Below are 25,704 nucleotides of genomic sequence, written 5' to 3'. Positions count from 1 at the left end.
TTGCTTTCTACTTTTCTTTGTTTCCAGGGAGGCTGTTTCAGAACCAAAATCATCCAAGTATTAGGAGATTTCTTCCAGTTTTCAGCTTAAATTTACTCAGGGCCAGGCCATACACATTTTTTCTGGTGCCCACACCTTGAAGCTTAGTAACTGTTCCCCCTAAAGGATACTTTCCTCTTCTGCATTTAAAGGAGTCACCCCACTCTTCTTCCACTTGCTTTTCTAGCCCAAGCATTACTAAACATAGTACAACACTCTATGAAAGAGAAAAAGAATGCAGAGAATCAGCATTTTGCTTTTTGACTAGAAAATGAAAATCTCTAACAGCAGATAAGTCTGAAGTAAAAATCAATCAAATCCGTTCCCCAGGTGGGGTGTGGGTTATGATATACCACATATCTGGAGTCGACTCCTGAATGAAATCATGCACTAAGGTTGTTCTGCAGAGGTTTAACTAGAGTCTTGGCAACTTCATTTGGGACATGAAAGGTGTTGGCACTAGAGTACCATGGGCAGTAAAGAAGACTGCTCTTGCAGTTCGATTCCAACGCTGCATCCTCAAACAGAACGGGGCTGCTACGTTGGAGGAGCACTGATGGAAATCTCACCCGCCATCCCGAATGACGCTCTGGCATTTCTTCACTGTCACTTTCCTTGGGCTTGGTAAATCTTTTGCAGAGTCTGAAGCAAACGCCCACAGCTTTTCCCTGTTTGTAACAGTGGATGTCTGAATTTTCACAGCCTTGTTTGTGGTGGGGCACCACTGGATTTGCCTTCAAAATGCGTCCTTGTACGAGAAGAGAAGAGGAAAATTACCAGTCATGGTGTTATACTATCCACAGGGCAATAGAGAGCGCTGCTTGTGGGAGACATTAATACAGTAAATAATCTTTAAATGTCTTGATTTTTTAAGTTTAATCACATGCTTAGAGTCTGACTGCTAACAGAATCTAACAAAAAGAAATAGGAAGATAGGTGGAGCTGTATTTGAAAAAGTGGGGTTTCTCTTTCCTCTCTGGAGGGTTTATTGCCCAGAGCAGGCTGACAGTCTCATCCTGCCAACTGCTCCCCGCTGCTTGTACGCTCACTCTGGGAAACAAAGACAGCTGTTCAAGTTCTTCTGCAGGTACAATCTTTGTTTACTTTCTTGTTTGAATGAAATGAAAACGTACCTTTAGCAGTAAGTGCAGCATGGTGCTCTTTACCTTGCACTCATTTTTCTCTAATAGATGTGTATTTTAGAAAATCTGAGTGTATTCTGTCCCAAACCAGGCACTGAAAATAAACCACTACTGTATCACCTCATTTTCAGTAACTTCTGATACATTCATTATCCCAGCGTTCCTTCCAAAATGTACCATGCTGCACGGCTGCATAAAATAAACTGGCACCACTTAACACTTTCCTTGGCCTGTAGCACACAGCACACATCTCATGTGTTGGCTGTGTTCTTGGTAGGAGGCAGCAAAACGGAGGAAGCCAGGCTGCACACAGCAGGGCCGGGGGAATAGGGCTGGATCCTACACAGTTTGGGAAGGAGGGGGAACGATGGGAACCTATTTGATTCTCAAAATCCAGGAGCGATGTTTCCCCGATACCTTGCTGCCCAGGCCAAACCAACATGTTTGAACACTGAGAGCAACGAAGAGAGCCCATTTTAGTATTTGAAACGTGTTGCTAGGCAACAGACTAGATCTGAAGGTCAGTAGGATGGGAAATACAGAAATGAAAGATGTAAACAGGAGGCAATAAGTTGGGGGATTGCATACAGGATGGCAGCATTGCCTCTTGGCAGTGCTCCCCCTTCACAAACTGAAGAGAATTTGTCATTATTCAGCGCGTCGCCCTGATCCCGGCTGGACCGAGACCACCGAGAGTGTGCTCGGCGTCACCTCCTTGGTGAAGCAGTTCCCCGGGCACTGGTGACTCGAAGCTTTGCTCGGACCTGCTAGGCTTCCCCTTTTTAACTTAATAAAGACCATTAAACCATTACAGCCCACCTTTCCTTCCTGATACCGGCATGCCTGCACCCACAGAGCGTTCGTTCTCCCTAGTCATGCTGAAACTCCTGCAGCTCTCTCTGGTAAGAGGCATCACTGAAGAATCTGTTTTAGTGGCTCATGTCTTGCTGAGGTTCAGCCTGAAGTGCTCGTTCTCTTCTGCAGTGTGCTGAGCCCACCCAATTGACTTCATTTTTCGTGTTCACAGAGGCAGGTGACAGCTGCTCAGCCTTGAGTGAGACCAGCAGCTAATTTAGCGAGGTCTTGCATTCAGCATTTTCAACAAGGTGCGAGTGCATTTCCCAAAGGGAGTTCTGTCTTTCCCCACCCTTGTTCAGCACGGGATAGAGGTGCTATGTAACGCACATGACTGCTGTTCCTGAGAGCACCTTGGCTGGATTTGCTTGAATTGCGTATTATGTCACTGCAGCCTTAAAACCAGGGTTAGCAAGAATGTCCCAATCCCCAGCCACAAGCTTTACAGAAATACTGATAACTGATAGAAATGAACAACATCTGGGCAGCGAGTCACGTCTTTTAAATCCTCAATTTCTCTCTTTCTTTGTTGCTTTATTTTGTTGTTTGTTTTTTTTTTTTTTTTCTTTAATCACTTTAAGACTTTAATTACATCCAATCCAGTTTCTCATCTGTTGTGTCATTCTTGTGTTCTGCTATATAACAGAAGGGATAGGAAATGAATTAAAGATATTCTTAAAGACAAACTCATGGAATTCAACTTGTTTAGCCTGGTCCTTTTTGCACAGCAGAACCAAGGCCTGCTTTGGAGCATCCACATGGACACCTGCGCCAGTGGAAGCCGTGGGGGCTGCTCCTCTTGAAGGAGGGGCAGGAGGACCCCTGGTAGCACCTGCCTGAGCTGTACGGCTGTTGAAGCAGGGACTCCTTTCTCCTCTGGAGTTTAGTGCAAAGGGGATTGTGGGTGCAGCATGTGTATGATTTCCTCCAAGTTAGGTTTTATGTCAGCTTGGATAATAATCCATAAAGAAGTCAGTTAAATGCTTTCTCCTGCCAGTGTCCACCAAGACTGCTAGAGAATCAAGAAGAAGCTCTTCCCTTCAACGCCCACCCACCACCCCACTCCTGAAAAAATACTCGTTCACTGTTCACCCTTAATCCTTCGTCCTTCAAAGCTGTATGGCAGCAATGTTATGATGAAGTCATAAAAAGCTTACTTTGGAGCTGAAGGAGGAAAAAAACCATAGAGGCCTTTCAAGACTCATTACAAAGACTGAGAAACCTGAAAACATGGAGAAGGAATATACTTGCTGTATCCTGAGTTTGTCAGCCACCTTCTGCTCTTTCTTCAGCAAAGATGCCGATTTTCTTAGTTTTATGTCTTTACTAACAATCGCCTCTTTTTATTTTTACCTTTCAAGCCATTTTCCTTAATTTCTTGAGCTTTTTGATGCATCCAATACGAGAAAGAAAACAAACATAAAAGGGAGCTGTCCACTGGACTGACCAATCAAGTCATCTTCCAGTGACCTGTCATGGCTTGTAATATACAACACATCTAATTAAAGACATACCGAATCAGGTTTCTTTCTATCACATGTTGTTTATTGTTTGAAGTCATGTCTTCATATTTGTATTAAACGTAACAACAAAAACACCAAGACTTGTATTAGGAAGATTAAAGCCATTATAAACTCAAATCAAACTAGAACCAAAACAGCACTGACCAAGTGCTATCTAATTAGAGCAATTCCCCAAGTCAGAATTAACAAACACGTTGGACTACCCAAACCACTACATGAATACATAATCAGTGCTTATGAATTCACAAATAAGAAATCTAGAGAGCAAGCTGCCCATTTAATTATCCGTTCCAATTAAGATTTTGGTCTGAGGGCAGTAAGCTTATGTGAACATCTATTAGCCCAGCTGAGTTACTTGAAAGTCACGTTTGCAGATATTACCATTTCTTCTTAAAGTGACTGTTACAGGGCAGATCTTTTCCTGAGATTGCTCTTGCTCTCCTCACAAAAAAAAAAAAAAGTTTTACAGCATAACTCTGCTCTGGAAAGGTTGGCAGCTGTAGCTAAATACCAAGAAAAGAGAAATGATGCTGTGTGCTTCTCTTCAAAATAAAGAGCATGCACAAGTTCAAAAATGCCTGACAAGAGATCATATGAAGATGAATTAAGAACATAAAGGAATTAAAGTTGTCTACTCCTCCACTTTTTTCACAGGAGGTTCCTGTCAAGGAGATTTTTCATGATCGGTGTCCACCTGCTTTTGGGAACTGGAGCTGGAGTTACTATGTTGTCTTTCTTGGGAGGAACGGCCACTTCTACTTTCTCCTCTGTCGCTTCAATTTTTGGGTTTGGCTTATTCTTCTCTTTTGGCTTATTCTTCTCTTTTTTCTCCTTTTCAGAGGTTGGTCTGAAAGCAACAGCATCTGCTTCTATAACTTATCTCTCACAGGGGTGGCATCATATCTGCTTGGGAACAGAGAGTTCGTTTTAACATCTGCTGCTGTAACTGGTTCCCTTGGTTGTCTCCCACCTCCCATACCACTCAGGACTGGGAAACCCTTAATTCTCCTCCCACTGTCCTCTCTTCTGGTAATTTTTATGTTTCTTTCCTTCGTCATCTTCCAGTGGCTTTTCCACCACCTTCTCTTTGGATTTTGTAGGGTCTTTGATGCCATCGCTCTCTCTTCCAGAAGGTTTTTCAGCGTAATTTCCAGCTCTATTATGACTTTGGTAGCTCTGTCCACCAGAATAATTCTCCCTACATTCCCGAGCATTTGGTGAGGCCTCCCATCTCATCCCAGGTGGACCAAACCTAGCTGGAGAAAAGTCCTCTCTGTTTACTGGAGGTCAAGGTTGAGCGCCAACAGCACAGCCCTTGTAAAATTTTTCGCTATAGTTCATTTCCCATTCTCTGCATCAGTCCTTTGTCAAATGGATTGCTAAAGCCAACAGATCTGCCATAAGAAGCTTTCATATCATATGGTGGAGCTCTGTATATCTGTTAAAATGCTCCCTCTCTCCTTCTAAGTTTAGGGGGAGGCTGGCCTTTAAATACTGGAGACCTTGACCGTGAATGGGACCTTCTGGATGTGGGTGATCTTGACCTTGAACCTTGATCATAACCACGTGGCCTTGACCTAGAACGATGGTTGTGCCTCCTCCCTTTGCCTCTTCCTGGGTAGGGTGGCGATCGCGAGTAGGAACGAGAACGGGAACGACGAAATGATCGAGAGTAGGAGCGAGTGCGGGAAGAACCCGATCTTGCCTCGGAGTAGCTATACAAACTTCTACTGTAAGATGAAGCACTGCAGGGAAACTTGGACCTTAAGAAAGACACAACACAGTAAAAATAAATGAAATTAACTCAAAAGAGTAACTCTCCCCAATTTTTTCCCCTCCCAAATTTGGTTTGGCTTTTTCCCTCTCCATAGGCTCATGTCAAAGCTTCTTTCAGATGCTGAAAATGCTACTGCACACGGAAGAATTTGGCAACACGCAAAGGTTTCCACTTACAAGACAGAACTGCTGCTTTGTTAGTGTGAAAATATACAGGAAGGGTACATCTATTTCCACTTACTTCTGTCACGTGAACTACCAGAGCTATTGACTGATTTAAGGGGGTGTTTACTGGCTTCTACTGCTATGTGTACATTTTCACTACTCCGCAACCACCTGCGGTGCAAATCATTTTTGTTGCAGTAAGATGCAGAAAGAGCAAGTTTTAATGGCTACAGCGCAGTATCAAATATCAAGAAAACACGATTTAACCTGAAGACAGTAAAGCTCCATTTTACAGTGCCAGCTTAGTCTGTTTAACTTCCCTACTTATTTATTTGGGACCTTGTACAGGATGCAAAGTACTTGTGCTGCAATCTTACATACAGGACTTCTAGACAGATGCCCTAGCAAATTTTTGCACGTAGCTCTAGCTCTAACCAAGGATAGTGCCCGCATTTCAAGAAAAGGCATATCTAAAAGCTGTTAAACTCAGAATCTAGTAATATGCCATGAGGCCATTACTCAAGGAAATATACTGGCAGCAGTACTAAGAGAGAGCTATTCAGACTCCTGCCCAAGTCAATTCTAGGGATAAAAAACATCAGCTACCCTGAGTTTCTTCTTCACAAGTTTTGTTATTTTTTAAAGAGCCTTTTTACATTATTCCACATATGTTCATGAGCATCATGCCTCCTCTCAAAGTCCTTTACCAATTTAAGATTTCTCTACAAACAGCTCTGACCTTTCAGTTCCTAAGAAAAAATTTAAAATGTCAACAAATTACTAGTGAAAGCCACCAGCTGGCAGTCCAGGTTAAAATCCCTCCATGTATGCATATGAGGTAAACAGAAGTGGAAATGAAGACAATTTCTCTCCCATATCTCCTCCGAAGTGCTTTGTGGTAATGGTTACAATCAGAGCAGGGAGACACACAAAATCCAGCAGCTGCACCTATTCAGCTTCTGGCCTCCTCACGGCTGTCAGGAGGTGAAGGACGTCACTGCAGAGAAGCTTTACCGAAAGACACACCTGCTCTGGAAGAACTGCTGCCAAATTATCGCTGTCGGTCAACTGTAATCTCTACCATATTGGAGCTACTAACCTACGTATGGAACTCCTATCACTGCTAATCCCTTGAATCACCCAGTCCACCTAACGAGAGAGAGGTGGAGTGGATCTCCTCCTGATTCTTCTAGCCAATCTGCTGCTCCATTGCAGACAGGGAAGGCAGTTACCTGGAAAATGAACGCCTATGCTCCTTTTGAATCTTTCTATATTCCATCAGTTCCTTTGCAGAATGATTTGTAAATTCATAGAGTTTGGACTTTTTCTTTTCCCTGTTAAAAGAAGTTTCACCTTTATTCCAATTCTAATTTGACCTTTTTTACCAAAAGACACCAAGAAACAAAACATGGCCAATATGAGAAAATGCATACTGCATGCAAATGCAAAAGGTGGACATCCTATGTAAGCAAAAGCAGTTTAGAATTCCTACAAAGCTTAGGGAAAGTTTCAGAATTACATTTGTCTTGTTTTAGTTTTGCACATTTGCCATCTGCAACGAGAAAGTATATTGGAAGGAACACGATGCCATTTTTGCTCATGTCAGATGCAGTGTAACTGCAGTGCGATACGCTATCAAAATATAAACACGAAAACCAGCACAACTTCATTGAGCCAAATGCATACTCCACTTTAAGTCTCTGTTGTTCTCTGGAAAACTCCTCCCTAGGGAAGGGAGGCCGAGAGCAGCCTGGCTGGTGTCAGGAATCCCAGCAGGACCAGGGCAGTGACCGTCCCCCTGCACTCGGCCCTGGTGAGGCTGCACCTCCTATACTGGGTTCAGCTTTGGGCCCCTCACTGCCAGAAAGACATCGAGGTGCTGGAGCGTGTCCAGAGAAGGGCAATGAAGATGTGAAGGCTCTAGAGAACAAGTCTTGTGAGGAGTGGCTGAGGAAACTGGGGGTTGTTTAGCCTGGAGGAAAGGAGGCCGAGGGGAGACCTCATCACCCTCTACAACTACCTGAAAGGAGGTTGCAGCGAGATGAGTGTCAGTGTCTTTTCCCAGCTAACAAGGGATAGGACAAGAGGAAATGGCCTCAAGTTGCTCCAGGGGAGATTTGGATTGATATTAAGAAAAAATTCTTCAATGAAAGGGTTGTTGAGCATTAGAACAGGCTGACCAGGGGAGTGGTGGAGTCACCATCCCTGGAGATATTTAAGAGACGTGTAGATGTGGTGCTTGGGGATGTGGTTTAGTGGTGGGCTTGGCAGTGTTGGGCTAACGGTTGGACTTGATGATCTTAAAGGCCTTTTCCAATCTCAGTGATTCTGTGCTTCTGTAAAGGAGGTGCTCGTGTCGTTGGGGTGGGATTTGAACGAGCCGCTGGTGCTGCTGTTGTCACCCAAGCTGATGACATGTTTACAGGAGCTGGGGGATATCCTGGAGGGGGGACAGTGCACTCAGCAGGTGGGGGCTGACCAGGTGTGTACTGAGGAGGAAATGGTGGTGGTGGTGGTACCCGCGGTGGGAGAGGAGGTGCAGTGGGGTGGTGGAGGGTGCAAGGGAGGTGTAGGCACAGGCACAAAGACCGGTGTTGGTGCTGGTACTGTTGGGGTCTGAGTCCTTTGGACATGTTCCCTGTGTGGCGTCCTCAGTCTGGACTTTTAAAGAAACCCCAAAACACGTATCACTGTTTGTTACACTCTGCTCTGATTTGAAAGAGTGAAGGAACGAAGCAGGAGCACGGTGGCAAGCACTTCTTGTTCTCACCTTGAGCACTTTCCCTCCCTGATTTACCTTCATTTGAGACAACGCTTACTTCTCAATCCTCATACTTCCTTCCACACCCTCACCCCCCGCAGCTCCCTCAGTCTTCTCTCTGTATACTCAGCTTTGCAACTGTGGATGGAGTCTGCCTGTGCTTAAAAGAGACTCCCATCTCCCACGAGCCAAGTGCCCACTGCTCCTCTGCCACTCCTTGATACACTTAATACTTCACACTTCTGATCTTCACCGTACTGCACAGGGATTAACTCATCTGCTCTCAGACTTCTAACCTCTTCCACACGTTTCCTGCGTTGTTGCCTCGTGATGATGTATTTGGCCTGTTCTTGTCCCTGACTTTTTATTTTCTTTCTTACTGAGTTTGAGGTCTTAGACAATCTGTGCGATGGATCCTGGTTTTTGTTCTGACTGATCTTTACGATTTTATAAATACAGTGCACCCTTACAATCTCTCTACAACAAATACATACCAAAAGGAAGGAATAACTTGACATTGCAATAATGGATAAAACAGAATCCTCTCTCTCTAGGTGAGAGGAAACAGTTTGGCTATTTGAGATGACTAAACTGAAGACAGTCAAAATTGTCATAAAATAACAGCATTGCCTCCTCCAATAATTTGCTCTGTCAATATTAAATAGATTGCTAAAAAAATCTATTGGAGGCTGATTTCTATTGGGAAATCAATTACTTCAGTCCTATTCAGCCAGCAATCAAAAGGCTGGCTTTCCATCCGGTCTTTTAATTTTATTTAATTTTGATATGTAATTATGGTTTCCTCAAAAAGAGTTAATTTTTCAGAGTCTTCTTTGAGTTACACACTGGAGTTTTATTTTAAATAACCTTAATGCAAGCACAGGACCCCTTTGTTAGGCCAAATGAAGCCATTTAAAAATTAATTGCCATTTGTATTCTCCACAACTATCTGTGCATCCTTATTTCATGATAATGTAGCTGTTTTATAACTTACGTGTTACTGCATCGTTTAGCAGGTTACAGTATGTATAATATGTTTAATTTCTGTAGAATACTTACAGTTCCCAGCCTGGACTGGCAGCTGCTGAGCGAATTCCACCAGCTCTCATTGGATGAACTTTTGGCGTGGGAAGAGGAAAAAGAAAAAAATCCCATTCACTTTACCTGAAGACAATTTTTTAGAAGAAATTCTAAAGTTGCAGTTACTTACCAGCTGTGGGTATTGATTGTCCTTGGGGGCCCAGAAGACTTGGTAATGTTGGCTGCTTGAGAACAGGAACCTGATAGCCCTGGTGAATAAATGCAAACAGTTGGAAAATAAGCTCCAGCAAAATACAAGTATTATTGCATATGTTGAAAGAAAACTTATGTTCTCTTCCAACAAAGTGCTGATTGTCAGAGGAAGATTTAGCAAGTTCAGAGGCCGTCACCAGAGCAGCAGGAGGTGTTGGAGCCCTGAGTGGCGGTGGAGGTGGTGGCGGCTGCTGCTGCTGTTGCTGCTGAATCTGCTTACGGAGCCTTTTTGTGTAGCCTGTTCCATTTTTGAAGTTGTTCACAGCCTGAAGGCAGAAAAACATTTACAAGAAGGTAGTAGGAACCTCCAGGAGATATACAGACAAAAGCCTCCACAGAGTAAAATGACTCCTGTGTTCCCATAAATACTATCAATCCTAAAATAAGCCAACATACAGATATAGTCAGATTAGACATAAGGCAGAAACTCTTCCCTGTGCGGGGGGGGAGGCGCTGGCCCAGGGTGCCCAGAGGAGCTGTGGCTGCCCCCTCCCTGGAAGGGTTCAAGGCCAGGTTGGATGGGGCTGGGAGCACCCTGGGCTGGGGGAAGGGGTTGGGGCTGGATGACCTTTAAGGTCCCTTCCAGCCCAAAGCGTTCTGTGCTGTATGAACACATCACATTAAACACTGATTTTAACGACTGGTAACTCAGAGTATCTGTATTTAAAGTACTTCAGTGTTAACACCAAACTGAGGCAATCATGTTAAACAAACACGTGACCTGAATTTGCCAGGTTGTCTCTAAAGAGTTGCATGCTTCTGTAACAACAGATGAGGTATTTGAGAAATATATTTAGCTTTATTCGATTCAGCCTTGCTTAAGGAGATGTAAATTAATATTTTCCTCCCTTTCACCTTTTTACAGACAGACTTTTCTTACAAACAGTTGATGTAAAAATCTTCCTGTTACCTGGCGTAGGCACTTGTTGGCAATTAAAGAATCAGGAGAAACATCTGTCTGGTGACATGTTGGGCATGTGTGTTCCTCAGATTCCAGTAATGCTGTTCTAATACCTGTGAATAATTAGAATCATCAGAATAGTTCGTAGGCAAATTAAGGAAATTTTGTTGGTTCTAATCGATTATAAAAACACTTAAATGACTGATGGTGAATATGGTCTTGAATCGAGAGCCTGAATCTATAAATGTTCAATCATGTAAAAACTTGATAGTACGCAGCAAATCACTATACAGTTTTGACAGTTCAGTCTTGTAATATTTGAAGATGTAGAGTAGGCCGTGTCTTGATGTTCCAACTAGTCTTTTTTCCACTATCTAGTACAGTGCGAAGTCACCAACCTCAAGGTTAATGAGTAAAACGCATCTCAGTCATTAGTATGTTCAAGTCCTGAAGGTTTTAACCGACTCTCCCATGGAGCAGAATGTGGATCACATGCCTAACTAGCCATTTGTTGCAGATCACAGGAAGTCACCCGAGTTGGCCATAGAGTTTTGCAGGAGAGAAAAGGCTGTGGACAGGCTAAATGCATTTGATATCCAATACTGTAATCACCTGCACAATTAAGCACTCCTCTCATACTTGTCCTTCTGCAAGTAAAGAGGGTTGAACTAGATGCATAAAAAAAAAAAAAAAGCTTTCTGCTTTTTTTTTTCTTCATTTCTATGAGCAGGGTTTTTCCCCAATCAGGGTATAGTTAAGTATTAAATAGAGCTGTTAGCAAAGTTAATTTTGTTATCTCCTGTTTCTGCTTTCAGAAGATCAGATGTGGTGCTTTGAGCTAACAAACATGGGAGGAACACTTACATTCATCACAATAACTGTTTCCACAGCAGGGAATAACAGCGGCGTCAGTCATGATATCTCTACAAATGAGACATAACATCTCCTCTGGAAGAGGATCACCACCTGAGGAGGAAGAGGATGGCTCCTCTGGTAAGAAGGGAGGCTTCTCCTTCTTTCCTCTAGCATAAGCTTCCCTGGAGGGTGAGTGGGGAAGGAAAAAGAAAAAAGTTAAAGATGGATAAAGGAAAACTTTTCCAAGCTTTGGTTTTTATGAAAGGAGGATGATCGATGGAATTCTCACTCCACATTAGCCTTCACAACCACAGGCGTTTAGTTTAACCTACTTTTCTAGAGTCACAACACTGGAAGAGGGAGGGGGGGAACAACCTTCCTTCTGCAGAACTTTCCCATTTGTTGGATCATCTAAGAAATTAGCTCAGACTGGAAAAATCATTTTTGACAGCTAGAAATCAGGTGACATGAATCCCACCTCTCCTTTGCCAGAGGGTGAATGTAAATTGCAAGCTCGGGGTAAAGTTAGTCACTGTGTAATTATGTTTTATAAATGGAAGTCCATGTCACAGCTTCTATGAAAGGAGATCCATGACAGAAAATCAGAAGTGCTGCCAAGTGCATTTTAAAACAGCCACTCTTGTCAGCACACAGTAGTATTTTCTTCATTTATAGCAACAGGAAATTGTCAGTCTGTTTCACACGTGGGCTTTGGTAAAAGCCAGAGGGGAAGGACATTTCAGTCCAACAGCTATTTGTTAAATTTTGCCAAAAGCTTTCAAAACATAAACCAGAAGCAAAAGCAGCTTTCAAAGGGAAGGGCTCCACTGTAAACAGTACTGAAATGTTTTGTAGAAATATCGGCTTAGCCAACTTCCAGGGTCGTGACCAGCAGGAGCGCCCTGTTTTAATATTAGAAAGTATCACAGATTTGAAGGTTAAGATACAATGACAGTGCTTCCTTCCTCGTACTTACAGATGCTGGCCAACTTGGTTGCACTGTCACTCAGGCATTTACAGCACGGCTTCTCTCGTTCACTTTTTGGTCAGTCCCATTAATTCCATACTTACGCATTAATAGCTGGTATTGCATATTTTCCTGTCTTGGTCAGCATAGCACCCTTAGTATTGGGATCTTTCACCTCCACCATGAAACTCCTCGGAATTCCTGTGCTCTTTTTAATTCTGGGAACAGACTCAAATTTTTTGTCCTGATAAGAAAAGAAATATGGACATATCTCATCTTAAGACCCACACTTACAATGACATTTCATTGCTTATTTTGAGCAGCAAAAGCCTCTAATCCTCCCCTTTAACTCAGCCTAAGGGTTGCTTGATGAATATAGCCAGGATGCTCCACAGGCTTGAGCAGTGTTTTGAACTTTTTAACAAAAAAAATTCCAGCAAGATTGAAATATATAAAGATATGCATTCAAATTCACAGAGAAAGATCTCTGGGCATATGTAATGTCTATGACCTAGAAAAAAAGAAAAGTTTATGTTGAAAATTCCATCTTTCCCTTGGATTTTGAAGGGCTTTGCACCATTGCCATATAACCTCTGTATTTCACCCCAAGAGGAACAATTCTCAAGATGAATATTCATGTATTTGTCACATAACTGCCGAGGCACAACAATTAAAAACAAAGTAACACCAGAAGTCCCCCACAATCTTACCCCATTTGTTGGGCAGTTCTTTATATAGTGGCCAGGATTTCCGCAACGAAAACAAGTATATGATGGTGGAGGTAGACCCAAGGATTTCTTCATGTAGCTATGATTTTGAGGGGAAAAAAGAAAAAGACATGCATGTGTCACTCTTGTTCAAGCAAACATCTCTACAATTTTTCCATAGCCTTTAGAGAACAGATTTGACATTGTCAACACTTACTTGATTGGGTCATACTGTCGGCAAGACTGTATCATCATAGCTTTTATCTTGTCTTCTTCGGAAGCGTTGGCTTCAGCCAGATTGGCTGTCTGTTTAACAGGCAGTTATTTGACACACACATCAGAAACACATCTAAGCCCGCACACCTGAAGACAACACCACTCAGCTAATCCTGTAAGAGCAGCACCACCCTAGCTGAGGTTGCATGAAAACAGCTGCTTATATAAAATATAGTTCTCCTGAAGGTGTTCTGGGGAGTCCTTACGCCATGACGGGGTGTTTATGTGCCTCTTAACCTACTTGAAAAGAGCATTCTTGGGCACTCAAAACCTTAGGCTCTGTTTGTGCCTTACATAAAGACTTGCGTAACCAGTCCAATTTTCTTCCAAGTGGACTGAACTTATGTGTAGAAAAAAAATTATTATCCAATATTTTAAAACTTATTTTTATGCTCCAGACTATTTGAAGGGGAAGGTCTTCACTGTACATTTAATTGAGAGAGTTCTATGCAAGTATCATTATTTACATTTTCCAGCATTAAAAGGACACACAACTTAAGAGTTGGGGAAGATGTTGCTCGCTGAAATTTGGCTTCAGACACAGAAGCCTTAAAAGGAATCAAGCCTTTTATAATGCCTCAGCAATAGAAAAGGTTCTTTTTGGTAGAAATTTGACCGTCATGTGCTGCAGGCAGCCCAAACGGCACGTCCCCTGCCTACTAACTTCTTCATATGAAGGGATTTAACTACAGTCAGCACAACCTGCAGTTTTTCTCCAGTTGACTGTGTCTTTTTAACATGCAAATTGTCACAGAAACTTTACACAGAATGAGATCTTCACGTTATTGAAGACAGATGAGATTTTTCAGTAGTATTTGTCCAAATGTTTTTATTACACACTAGTGCAGACACAAGCAGGGCCTAAGGGAGTGACTGTAAATGATTTAGACCTTCAAGCACCTAGCACTCAGATCAACCACTTGTGGTTTTGTTTTTACATGCATTCATTCGCAAAAGTAACCAACTAGTTTCAACAGTTTATTAAATGGCCGTTTCATAGACACAGTTTTTTCTCAACCGTAACATAATCCAGGTTGACATCCATGAAATGAATTTCATTAACATTTACAGAAAACTTTACAGATACTCTACTAGTTTGTTTGCAAAACACGTCCCAAAATGACTAAGCATTACTAGGAATAGACCAAAATTCAAATAAAGCATTTCATACATAGTAATAATAATGCAGAAAACTTTTCGCAACACGTTGCCTCCATGCTAAACCAGTCTGCACTGAAGAGGTTAGAATAAGTAACAGTTTTGAGCTGCTTTATGCCACGTTCCTGCATTTTTCTGATACACATTTTCTCGAAAGATTCAATGCATACACCACTTTGACAGCGTTTCACATTTTAGAGTAAAACTTCACATGAGTTTACAGAACCAAGGGCATGTTTAGGGACAGCACTAATGGAGACTAATTTCCTTTGGTGGCTACCTTCCAAAGTAATTAGGTTTAGTGGGGTTTTTTGTTTGTTTGGTTTGGTTTTGTTTTGTTTTGTTTTTATCCCAAATATACACAATTTAATTCTGCACTGGGAGGGTGAGGAGGTTTCTCTTTCTTGGAAATGAACTCCGGACTTTATTTGCAGAAGAAAGAACTAGCTCCTCTGGATCAGGCCTTACCTTCTCTAATCCTTATCGCTTTAAAAACTAGTAATTTCCCTGGCTAGCACTCCTCCTTTTCACACAGTGCAATCACTAGTGCTTTCCCAGACAAAGTTACACAGCACTGAGCAAATAATGCAAGCAGTTCCATAGCAAAACATGGCGTTACAACAGCTTCGGAAAGTCACATCTGCTAATATGCCACACGTACATGTGGTATGTTCCTACAAACAATTAGGTGCATTTACACAATTTCCACAGCCTGCATTCAAACAAATCAGATTGTGTTGTCCACTGTCTACATGAAACTGTGCAGCGTTCCACAAATGTATCTATGCAGTGGCTAGAAATTAGAAAATAGCCATGCAGTTGTGCATGGTACAGGAACGCTTCTCTTTCGGCTGTTCACAACTTACAGCAAATTAAAATCTTCTATGAAAACTGTGTAAGTTTCCAATACAAAATTATGAAAAATCTGAGAAACAGCAAAACAGCTTCTGAAGTACTTCTTCTTTTTGTTCTGAAGGTTATACTGCAACATTACGTTGAGTCTGTGAAGTTACTCCCCTTCTATCTTCCCAAATTGGGCACTAATCCTTACAAGATAGTAACAAAATATACACACATTTAAAGTTAAAATAAATACCGTACATTATTAAAAAATAAGTTTTGTTCACATTACAACAGTTATCCAGCTATAGATCACAGTATAAGATTTAAAAATATGATGAAAAACCTTTTTTTTTTTTTTTTATTGAGTACTTGATAAGAATATATACCTTAATAAGCTGGGCCAGAGAAATTGATGCAGAAGAGTCATCAATCTGTTAAAAAAAAAATAAACACATATTCAGGTTCTACAATCAAAATATAGCAATAGTTAACCTCTACTGTATCCTGAAAGTCTGCACTATATCCTCCGAGTGTCACTGAAAAAGCCATTTCCAACCTAGAGTAATTGTATCTGTTCAAAACAGAGTCCAAACCTATGACAGCTTAAGAGTGCCCGTGTGGCTAATGAGAAGGAACTAAAACAACCGAACGTCCTTGAGATCCACTTATTGCTCCAGAATATCTCAGAGAGGGACCCTTGTCAGATGCTCACAAGTGCTTAAAAGTTGAAGGGGGAAGCTGTCAGTTTTCAGCTAACAGGGAATTTTTAAAAAAGTTATCTTTATTTGAGAGGGAAGCAGGAGACTTCTTTTCAGTGTAGTTTGTAAGTTAATGAGTTAATGTCTCATAATTTATAAATGTACATGGTTATGCTTTCACGAACAAAGTATAGTTGTGTGTCAAAATAAAGCACGGGCATATGAGCCCTGAAACATGAACTCTGCCCCTCCTGTCAACAAGCTTAAAAATGCCAAACTCACCATACCCCACCAAAGCCAGAGAAAAACACCAATCGGAACCATCAGCCATAAATGTAACCCACTACTTAATCTAGAAAAAAACCAATCTGCTCAAATTAGTGAAACAAAGGTGTTTACCATGACAGAGTAGCCTATAAAAACTGAGAAAACTGGTTACTTGTATTATCTTAGACTGCAGGCTGTGATCGACAGCGATAAAACAATGGGCACAACTCTCTGCATTTCTGCAGCCTCTAAGGACAAATACCAACTAGAGATCCTCGCAGTTACTGCAATAGGAATGCTAAACCAAAAAGGATCCACTTTCTTGCTTTGACTGTGGCAACAGGAGGACAGCAGCACAGACTTGGAAGTGTAGAACGACAGCAAACATAAGAGCAAGACAATGAAGAAATATTCAAAGTGTAAGCTTTTGTGCATCCTTTTTAAAAAATCTTAACTCATTTTACCTTTGCTGCTTTACCATTCATCAGTAATGGCAAACTTCCCAGTGATTTATTCCTGCCACACTAAGATCCCGGTTCTGCTTTGAAATACATACAGACAGATGCGTATTTAAACAAAAACAAAGACAAACCCCCCACACTTCAGACCAAGACCTGAGTTCGCTGTAAGAACAGAGCTAATAGTGTCTCTAGCACTAGAACACCTGAGGCTGGGTGCTTTCCCGGTGAGAGAGAGAGAGGGCTTGTACAGAGAGATGCAAGGCTTCCACCCTCCCTACGGCTCCCCACAGCCCGAATCAGGTGCAGTCAGAGCAAACAAGAAGGGCATGTTTTGGTTTTGTCTTTCCTTTACTTTAATGGGCTCTAACTAACACTAAGTCTTCCCTCCCACTCCAGGATTTTTCCTCTTTCTGAAATTTTTTTTGGAGACATCTGTGTTGGTTTCGGTAAGGTGTTATGCAGCAATGTAATAAAGGCATGCCAGGGAACACAGGAGGCTAAAAGAAGGTTAACTTTACCTAGGAACACCTGATTTGTGTTTATCCACATACTAGGTAAACAAAGAGAAAAATAACTGTTTTCAAGAAATAAAAACCCATCTAAAGTAGATCAGATACTATAAACATGGTTCACGTAAATGCATTACATGACTACAAGGGTCACTAGGCCAGTTAAAGTGACTCAAATTCAGAATGGGAGGCATTCATGTCCTAAAAGGAATCTGAACCAGTCGTTGAGAGAATTACAGATGTCAGATTTCGAAGTAGTGTTCTAGGCCTACGTACAAAAAGTTTTCAATTTTGATTGTATGCCATTCCACAAGAATCAAAGGCTGTATTCTTCACAGAACACAGACCCAGAGTTCATGAATTTCTACATGAAGTTATCCTAATAGCTTTTCAAGTGATCAGATCCAGTGTTCCAGGGTTAATGTAATGCCTCCCGCCATTCTAGTGATGAAAAAGCAGTTATACTTAAAGATGAAAAATAAAAAACATCCCGCAGTAGTTTTTATACTGCAAAGACTATTTTGAAATGCGTTGTTACACACAGGATTTAACCCAAGGGGCCAATCAAGATCTAGACCATTACCAGTCAAGTATTTCCTTGTGTTACTTACTTCTGGTTTAGTAACACAGTGACAGTATTTTCAAACCTGAACAAAAATGCTGCCCCTTTTCCAAATGTAAATGCAAAGTGGTGATATACTAAAGAAAAGTTTAACCTTCAGGAAATTAAAGCAGCGTCCAACCCTGAAGTCACCCAGATCCAAGAATGTACTGCAGGCAGAAGTTAAGAAAAAGGACAGGGATTCTACCCGCAAAAGTGCCAGGCTCTAACCCTGTGCAAAAATTTGTACACTGGGGTTTAGATATTTTCATTTGCAGACAAACTATTAAACTAAACTGCTTCATCTGATCAAGCGGAAAGGCCAAGTGCAGAACTTTAGAATACCACTTTGGGTAGCAAGGATATTTACATTCGCGGCAGTCTATGAGAGCCATTTATGCACTCCGAGGGGCCCAAACAGTACTGCTTCAGCTATACAGTTCTGGGAACAAATACCCAAGTATTTCAGGACACAAAAGGGAATCATTTAGCTGCACAGAACTGTCCTCAAAACGTATGGGATATGTTGGTTTTAGTATATGCTTGCACCCCCGAGTCAAAACAAAGAAACAGTACCGAGTTTAACAACAATGGTTTCTCAGTGGGTTTTGATAACATTTTCCAAAATCATTAGGCAAAGAAAGTATTTAAAAACAAAATCTAAGTGATGCAATGTGAAAATGGCGAAAAAACCCACTCCAAACAATTTTAATTGCAAGAAACAAAATGCACACGGCAACACGGAAGACAGATGTAGAACATGACGCCATGTTCAATTGTGCAAACCTTGAACCTACGTGACCTAAAACCAATCATCCATTATCTGTACAACACATTGTCATAAAGGAAATATTCTAGTGCATTCCTTATGAAATGCATTGTGTAACTAGCCGCAAATACCAATATTCACATTAGAACTGTGCCAATGGTGGCATTACTCGGTTTTTACTGTGCTGAATCAAATACATTGTCTTTACAACATCTACTAAGTTTTACTGGAAAATATGTTAAGTTTATGTTTGGAAAATTAATACAAAGCTACATTGTTTAGAATTAAGTGCAGCGTGTAGAAAAAAGTCAGAGATTGTGTTTTTACATACTGCTCTTGATGTTCCACTCACTGGCTCAGTTCGACTCCTAGAAGAAGAAATAAAGGTGATCAGAACTTCAAATAAGGCACTTGTACCCAGCATAAATCAGTGGAAACACATTTAAAAACCTGAACATCAAAACACTCTGTTCTGATAGTCTGGTGAATGTGGAAATTTATTCGTATATGTAAACTGTTCTCTCTTGGTACATTCAGTGCAATGAAAAAGAAATCCTCAGTATCCCACTTTTACTTTGTCACCAATTACCCTCAGACTTACAGAGACAGGACACAACGGTGCAAGAGCAAGTCCTCAGCTATTTTGTCTCTGCTACATAAGTATCAAAAAGATGAAGTCTGTATCACAGTTTTGTGTTATTCGATAATCAACCATCAAAATAGGAAGGTAACTCTAGCCAATCTGTGTATCCCTACTCTTATAAATAGGTACCAGATACAGTACTTTAGTTTCTAAGAAAGAACAGCGATTGATAGTCCAGACACTTCAAAGTGCAAGGTCACTTAAGTGAAAAAAATCAGTCATCTGACAATGAAATAACAAAAATGTCAGCAGCACGGTCTTTAGAACACTGTTTCTTTGTGGAAGCCCAAGCACTGTGTGCAGTTATCTACCACACATAGCCATAAAAGGGCCAAAATACTAAATGGGCTACATATGCTATATTGACTAAATGCTACAGAACTTTAGCTAATCTTCATAACATTTGAAAACTTGACAAGATTCCACATGCTCATCGATCTGTATCTGCACGCTACTCATCATTAATCAGACACGTAACCACTGAGAGAGTTAGCAAACAATCCACTCATCCTCCAAAGTGTCCCATGAGCAGAGGCAATTCAAAGGCTGCTTTGGAATTTAGGTACAAATAGAAAGGCTCATGCTTCCTGGCACTGCTGGAGCACCACCAGCCTTGCAAGCACAGCCAGGTACCTCCTGAAGATGAGGAAGGACAAGGAAATACTTCAAATTACCACACAAGGGTTTCTTCAGCCGTTTACCTTGAAGAACACACTACAAGGTGAGTAATGCATTTTTGAATCCACCATCCCCTCCACCATCCCAGCACACATTCATCATTCCCAAACATTCACCACTCTACCAGTTGTTTCTGCAATGTTTCCAGCTGAAGGAACAGAAAGCTAATTGGCCTGGTTAATTTTCAGTGGAAGAACAGCAGGCCCGTTCTTTCTTTATCCCCACATACCGGTAGCGATTTGATCTTTGATGCTAACAGCATCTATCCCCTCATTTTAGGGCAGCATTACACCACCAGGAGAAGGTGCCATCCAACCAGAAACGGAGGATGCATTGACCAGACAGCACTAAGCAAGCGTATTTAAACTAACCCCCAAAACAAGGTCATGTTTATAAGCACAGTGCTGTGGCGTCCAGAATTACTGGGTAGTACCTGAAAGCACCGCAACAACTACTGCGGTAATATGCCCAAAGTTACATGCAGAGCCTCGTAAATTCAGGGGGTTATGCTGGCAAATGCTTCACGGGTACCAGGATGCCGTTGTGCTGCTTGTTGGAGACACACTGTAGCTCATCAGTATACTTTATTTCTTGAGAACCAACATGAGAAAGGCATGGCAAACCCACAAGCGAGTAATATCTACCAACTGGGGTGGATTGGCATCTCTTTGAGAAGGCTGGTAAACATGAGCATTCAAAGAGTGCTAATGCAGCTGGTACAGAACTGGCCTGTATGAATGCCTAAATGACAGCAATCATCCTGTGGTTGGGACTGCATTTGATTAGCTGTAATTTTAACCAATACACCCGGTATTTATTAAAAGTCTGTACATTTTAGGAATAAGGGATTAAAGCCTGAAGCAGAGATATCAGCTTGGGGTAAAAACAGACTTAGAAAGATAACTAGTAGTATTTGGTAATGTGCTAAACTGCTGAGTTTCAAGTTTGGAAAGGATTAACCATTTCTTTATCGTACTCACACAAAAGGCAATACACTTCAGGATATTGTTCTTTTTCTCTTGCCCAAAATGGACATTGTCTTTAGAAAACTAACAGGACTCACTTATGAATGAAACTTCTTGTTTGCATGGTTCACCAGATGGTGACCCTCGGTCCCTCCTCTATAGCTAGTATGCAAAACCCCTGGAATTCAGGTGTAAGAATACCTGCCTTATCCGCCTCCCCTCCGCACCCCCCTTCCCCCAAGTGCAAGAAATAGACAAACACTGAGAATCTTCTGATTACGGGTTTACACTACAGTGCATATCTGCCTTTACTATAAAAGCAATAAAAGCGAACACACATAATAAGGAATCTCCACACATAGAGGAAACGGGATCTACAACTCGGCTCTCAGAAAATTCAACCCCAAGAACAAGCCCAACAGAATCATCTTGAAAGTCACTGTTGTTGGATTTTGAGCTCCACGTCCCGGCAGGACTAAAAACTTAATTATACTTTGGGACTGATACATTAAAATCTACCCCATGACAACAAAGATTAACAGCAGCTTTCACAAGAAGGATACAATCTGAATGCCTCTGTAAACTAATATCCATAGACGAAGTTGACATACTGAAACCCCTCACAACGAATACAGTGCTTTATGGGGACTTACCTAACACATGTTTTGCTGGTAGCTTTAACTCCTCCAGCAGGGATTCTTCTAACAATTACCGATGAGTTCTTAGGAATCAGGGCATTATCGTCCGTGTATTCTGAAAACAACATCAATACAGAAAAAAAAAACATTAGTCAATTTGTAAGAATGTATATGAATATGTAATTTCATAGCACTTCAGAGAATCCCTTTACAGATAGAAAAGCAAAATTTTATATGTAACATCGCACATTTATCATCTCAATGCACTAACAGTGGCTTTCAAGAAATCTTCAGGCTTGATAATCAAACACAAGCAGCAAAATCTTTTTCATTTTAAAAAATAGTTTGAAAGCCAACAGCAAAATGGTCTCAAAGGCCACTAAAGGAGACTCTGCGAATGCATGAGGTTCTTTCCTGCTCTAGCTTAAATTACTTTTGCCTCCCTTAGACAAAACCAGTCGATCTTTGGAGAAAAACAAACCACAGCAAAGTCTCACCTCCATAAACTGGATTCTAAGGCCTGACTAGCTCGCTCCGCAAAAGAACAGACACTTAGCTAAAGCATGGATGCTCTGAGCCACTGCTGTGGTGGTCTGACTCAAAATCCACCATTCTGAGGCTGACAGCACTGCCAAAGCATCTCTCTGAGCCCCATCTAGAGAAGTATTTTCACCCAGATAAAGTACGGAAGCTCATCAGAACAGAAGTCATCAGAAGGCAAGCTTGTATGTGAAACGACAAAGAAAAGCCTGTGTTAGGCTTAGATGCCTTGCTAACCAGCTATTATGCTGCTGGGGGAAGGACGTACAGAGGAAGAGGTGAAAATGACTACTAACGTGCCAGACTGTCTCTACCAGAAAATGGGGTAACTCTCAAGAACACATTTCTCCTGGCACTTAAAAATGTGCTTTGTCATCATGTGATTTTTTAATTCTCTTCTAATCAACCCCACTTGCACACATTGAGACAAACAAATCGTCTATGTAGCAGGCACTGAAAGCACTGCCTCGAAACACCCTGAGTAATAGATTGGACTACTCTTTCCGGGTTTTCAGCTTCCACCAGAATAGCTATCAATGATCTCACCTCCACCTGGTATATCATCATTTCTTGAATCAGCTAGTTCTGTGGGCCAAACAATTCATGGAACTTTCATTTGCATTATTATTATACAGTAGTGTGCTCCAAAAGAGCCCCTATATTGCTTTGAAAGGAGGAGTCAATGAAATCTTTACTATTTTAATATTTAATAATTTAAAAAACTTTCAATCCTTAATCTGATTATACAGACCGCTCGAAGCCTTAATGTCTTCTTCGCAGCGCTTGCTGCCAAGTGTGTCACTGGGAAAGCAAAAGCAGTGCTGGAGACAACGCGGTAATGAGCCAACCTGAGCCTGCCCTAAGAGCCTTTAAGGGACATTACCCCAGCCGACAGCACACCCCGGAGAGGTCCCAGACCTGCTGGTGACAGAGTCAGAGCAGCCAACTCCCAGACAGGCAGTGCCTGAGCTCCACCCTAACACCATATTTTGTGAATGGCTATATGACTTACCCTCCATTCAACCAGGGAAACGGGGAACTCCATACCCTTTCTGAAAGCTCTACCCAATGATGCTGCATGGCAGCCCAAGAACTCACTGCACTCTGAGGTGGGACCAAAGTAATCCCCCCCTACTAGCACTGCCATGCAAAATGGCACAGTGAAGGGCAAGGTTTAAAAGTTGCTTAAATGTCTTCTCTAGAATGCTAAGTTGTTTGCAGTGTTGAAGGCATTCCAGCAGACAGACAGACCGACAGACATCAGCTGTGAGGCCAAATGATGTCATTCAAAGTTAGCATGAGTCTGCTCTGAAGACATCACATTGTGACATTACTAAAACAGTCAAGTGCATGCTGCAGCACTGGACGCAAGCAAGTTCTGAGCCCAAGACACAGTCTTATAAGAGCAGTATTCTTCCTTAAAACTATTAATCTAAGACCAGCTCAGAGTCCATTTTTGGATTTTTGCTTTTTTTTTTTTGTTGTTGTTGTTGGTTTTGTTTTTTTTTTTTTTTTTGTTTTTTTTTTTGTTTGTTTGTTTTTTTTGTTTGTTTTTTTGTTTTGTTTTGTTTTTTTGTATTTTGCCTGATAAGCAAGTGTTTTGAGTCAGAATGTTACAGGGCAGGAAAGAGTACTCAAGAAACCTGAGTTCTGGAGTCTGCAGTTCTTCCACAATATCGCGAGAACATCTATTATAAAAGACAGGCCATGAAATTCTCATCCATTGAAAAGGAGGCAAGTTTAAATGCATCATGCTCGAGTATAGGCTTTTCGAAGGGAATTCTACCTGTTTAGAATATGTCTCTATAGTGAGCATGGAAGAGGACACACCCCCATCCCCTTCCCCTTTTTAAAATGGGCCCTAACCATCCATTTTGCATTTCCAGCATCTTAAAAAGAGTCCATCCTTTCATTTTTTTTCCACTGATACTTAAAATCCTGTTTACTTTTAGCTTATATTAGCATTTCTTCTATTACTAGATTTCCATTATGAAAAGTAACAGCTACCGAACTGTAAAGGTTAGAGTACTCAGAAAAATCTGAACAAGTAGGCCATCTTCACTCAACGTTCACTTTGCTCTTTCCAGCATCGTTTCAACATTTACTCAGGACTCCTGTGCGGACAAAGTGGTAAAACCCTAATAATTTGTGCCCACATTGCAAGAATTCCAAACACCCCATTTAGGCAGAATATTCTGGTCTCGCTTTTTCCTTTACCCTCTGAAGGTGAGCTTAAGCATCTACATCTGATTCATAAAAACTGAAATTCACAGTTATGCATATAAAACAGATATTTGGCATACATATATATTACACTGAAATGTATTCTCTAGCTTTGCTCTGAAAAACACTGGGGGATTTTTGCATCTTCACCTGGAAAGCACCCTTACAAAAGCTTCAATAAACACCTGTGGCACTGATATACCAAGTTTAGAATTTTGTACTGTACTCATTTTACAAAGGTCAAAGTGCAACACGACCTACCCAGAGGCAGATCTTGTCACTGTTAAATAAGAGTGATGGTCTTTGAAGTATGAAAGATATTCCTTCTTTAATTTCACCTTGGGGCAACACCACATCTAACAGAACCTAGTGAAGCTGATACTTTTTCTTCACTGGATTCTCATAATGTATGAAACCAAAGCAACAGGCTTCGTAAAACTGGTATTATGGCTATCCGAGCAACACTTTAGGGGGTAACAGATTTATAAGCATAAATTTTTCTTCAAAAACTTTGCTTTCTGTTCTTCACCTGCTATAACAGAGTCTGCACGCTGCCTATTTCAAAATACTTTTTCTTCTGGTGATTATAATCAGGCTCCATCACAGTTTATTACCATCCAACATTCTGGTTCTAACTCTCTGTCTTACACAGACCCGACCGTTACAGGAGTGACGGCAGCCAGCTGGCCATTCGACCTGCTAGCACTTGTGAAGCTGAAAGTACATGAGCAGCTGAAGACAACACTCAGAGACCCTTCTGCAGCAAAGCCCTCCCAGCACATTAAACAGTTTCCCAAAACTCCCGACAATTCCATTCACTTCTACTAGAAAAACTCAAGGCTTGTGAAACACGGATTTCTGCCAGGCCGCCAGCCGGGCTGTCCCCAAGGCCCCGCGCCCGCCACCCCCACGCACCTTCTTTGCTCTGGGCGTTGCTGATCTGCAGGTGGCAGTTGGCCGCCTTCAGCTTCTCGCGGGCCATGATCTGGCGCCTGAGGTCGCGCAGGGAGATGTGGGGGCCGCTGAAGGTGAGCGCATCGTAGTGCAGCTTGCTGGCGAACTTGTAATGGATGCACGCCATGGCTGGGGCCAGGCGATGCCCGCTCGGTGACAGTGCTGTGGCCTGCGGGTCAGGGCCCGCGGCGGCACAGGGACGGGCGCACCGAGGGGGCCGGGGCCAGCAGCGCGGGCCGAGCTCGAGTGGGCTGACAGCGCTCAGAGCCCGCGGCACTCCTGCCCCGGGGCCTCAGGCAGACGGCAATTCCCTGGCCCCCACCTCTGCACCGACTCCAGCCTGCGGCCCCCAGCGACCGAGCTGGGCTGCAGCGGCAGCGCCCGCCGGGCTCCTCCTCGCAGCCCAGGCAAGCGGGCGGACGGTGGGGAGAGGCCCCCACGGCCCCGGCTCGGCCGCCGCTCCCGGGCTGACACGCAGCGCTCCCAGGCCCCACCGC

The 25,704-nt window shown here is 42.1% G+C and overlaps 1 pseudogene; it reads right to left on the bottom strand.

Moving 5' to 3' along the window:
- Positions 1–4,190: 4,190 nt before the first annotated feature.
- LOC122153865 lies at positions 4,191–25,704 on the bottom strand (annotated as a pseudogene).

This window comes from Tyto alba, unplaced genomic scaffold (assembly GCF_018691265.1).
Source record: "Tyto alba isolate M040663 unplaced genomic scaffold, T.alba_DEE_v4.0 Super-Scaffold_26, whole genome shotgun sequence".
Classification (NCBI taxonomy): Eukaryota; Metazoa; Chordata; class Aves; order Strigiformes; family Tytonidae; genus Tyto; species Tyto alba.
This window is presented reverse-complemented; position numbering and strand designations above follow the sequence as displayed.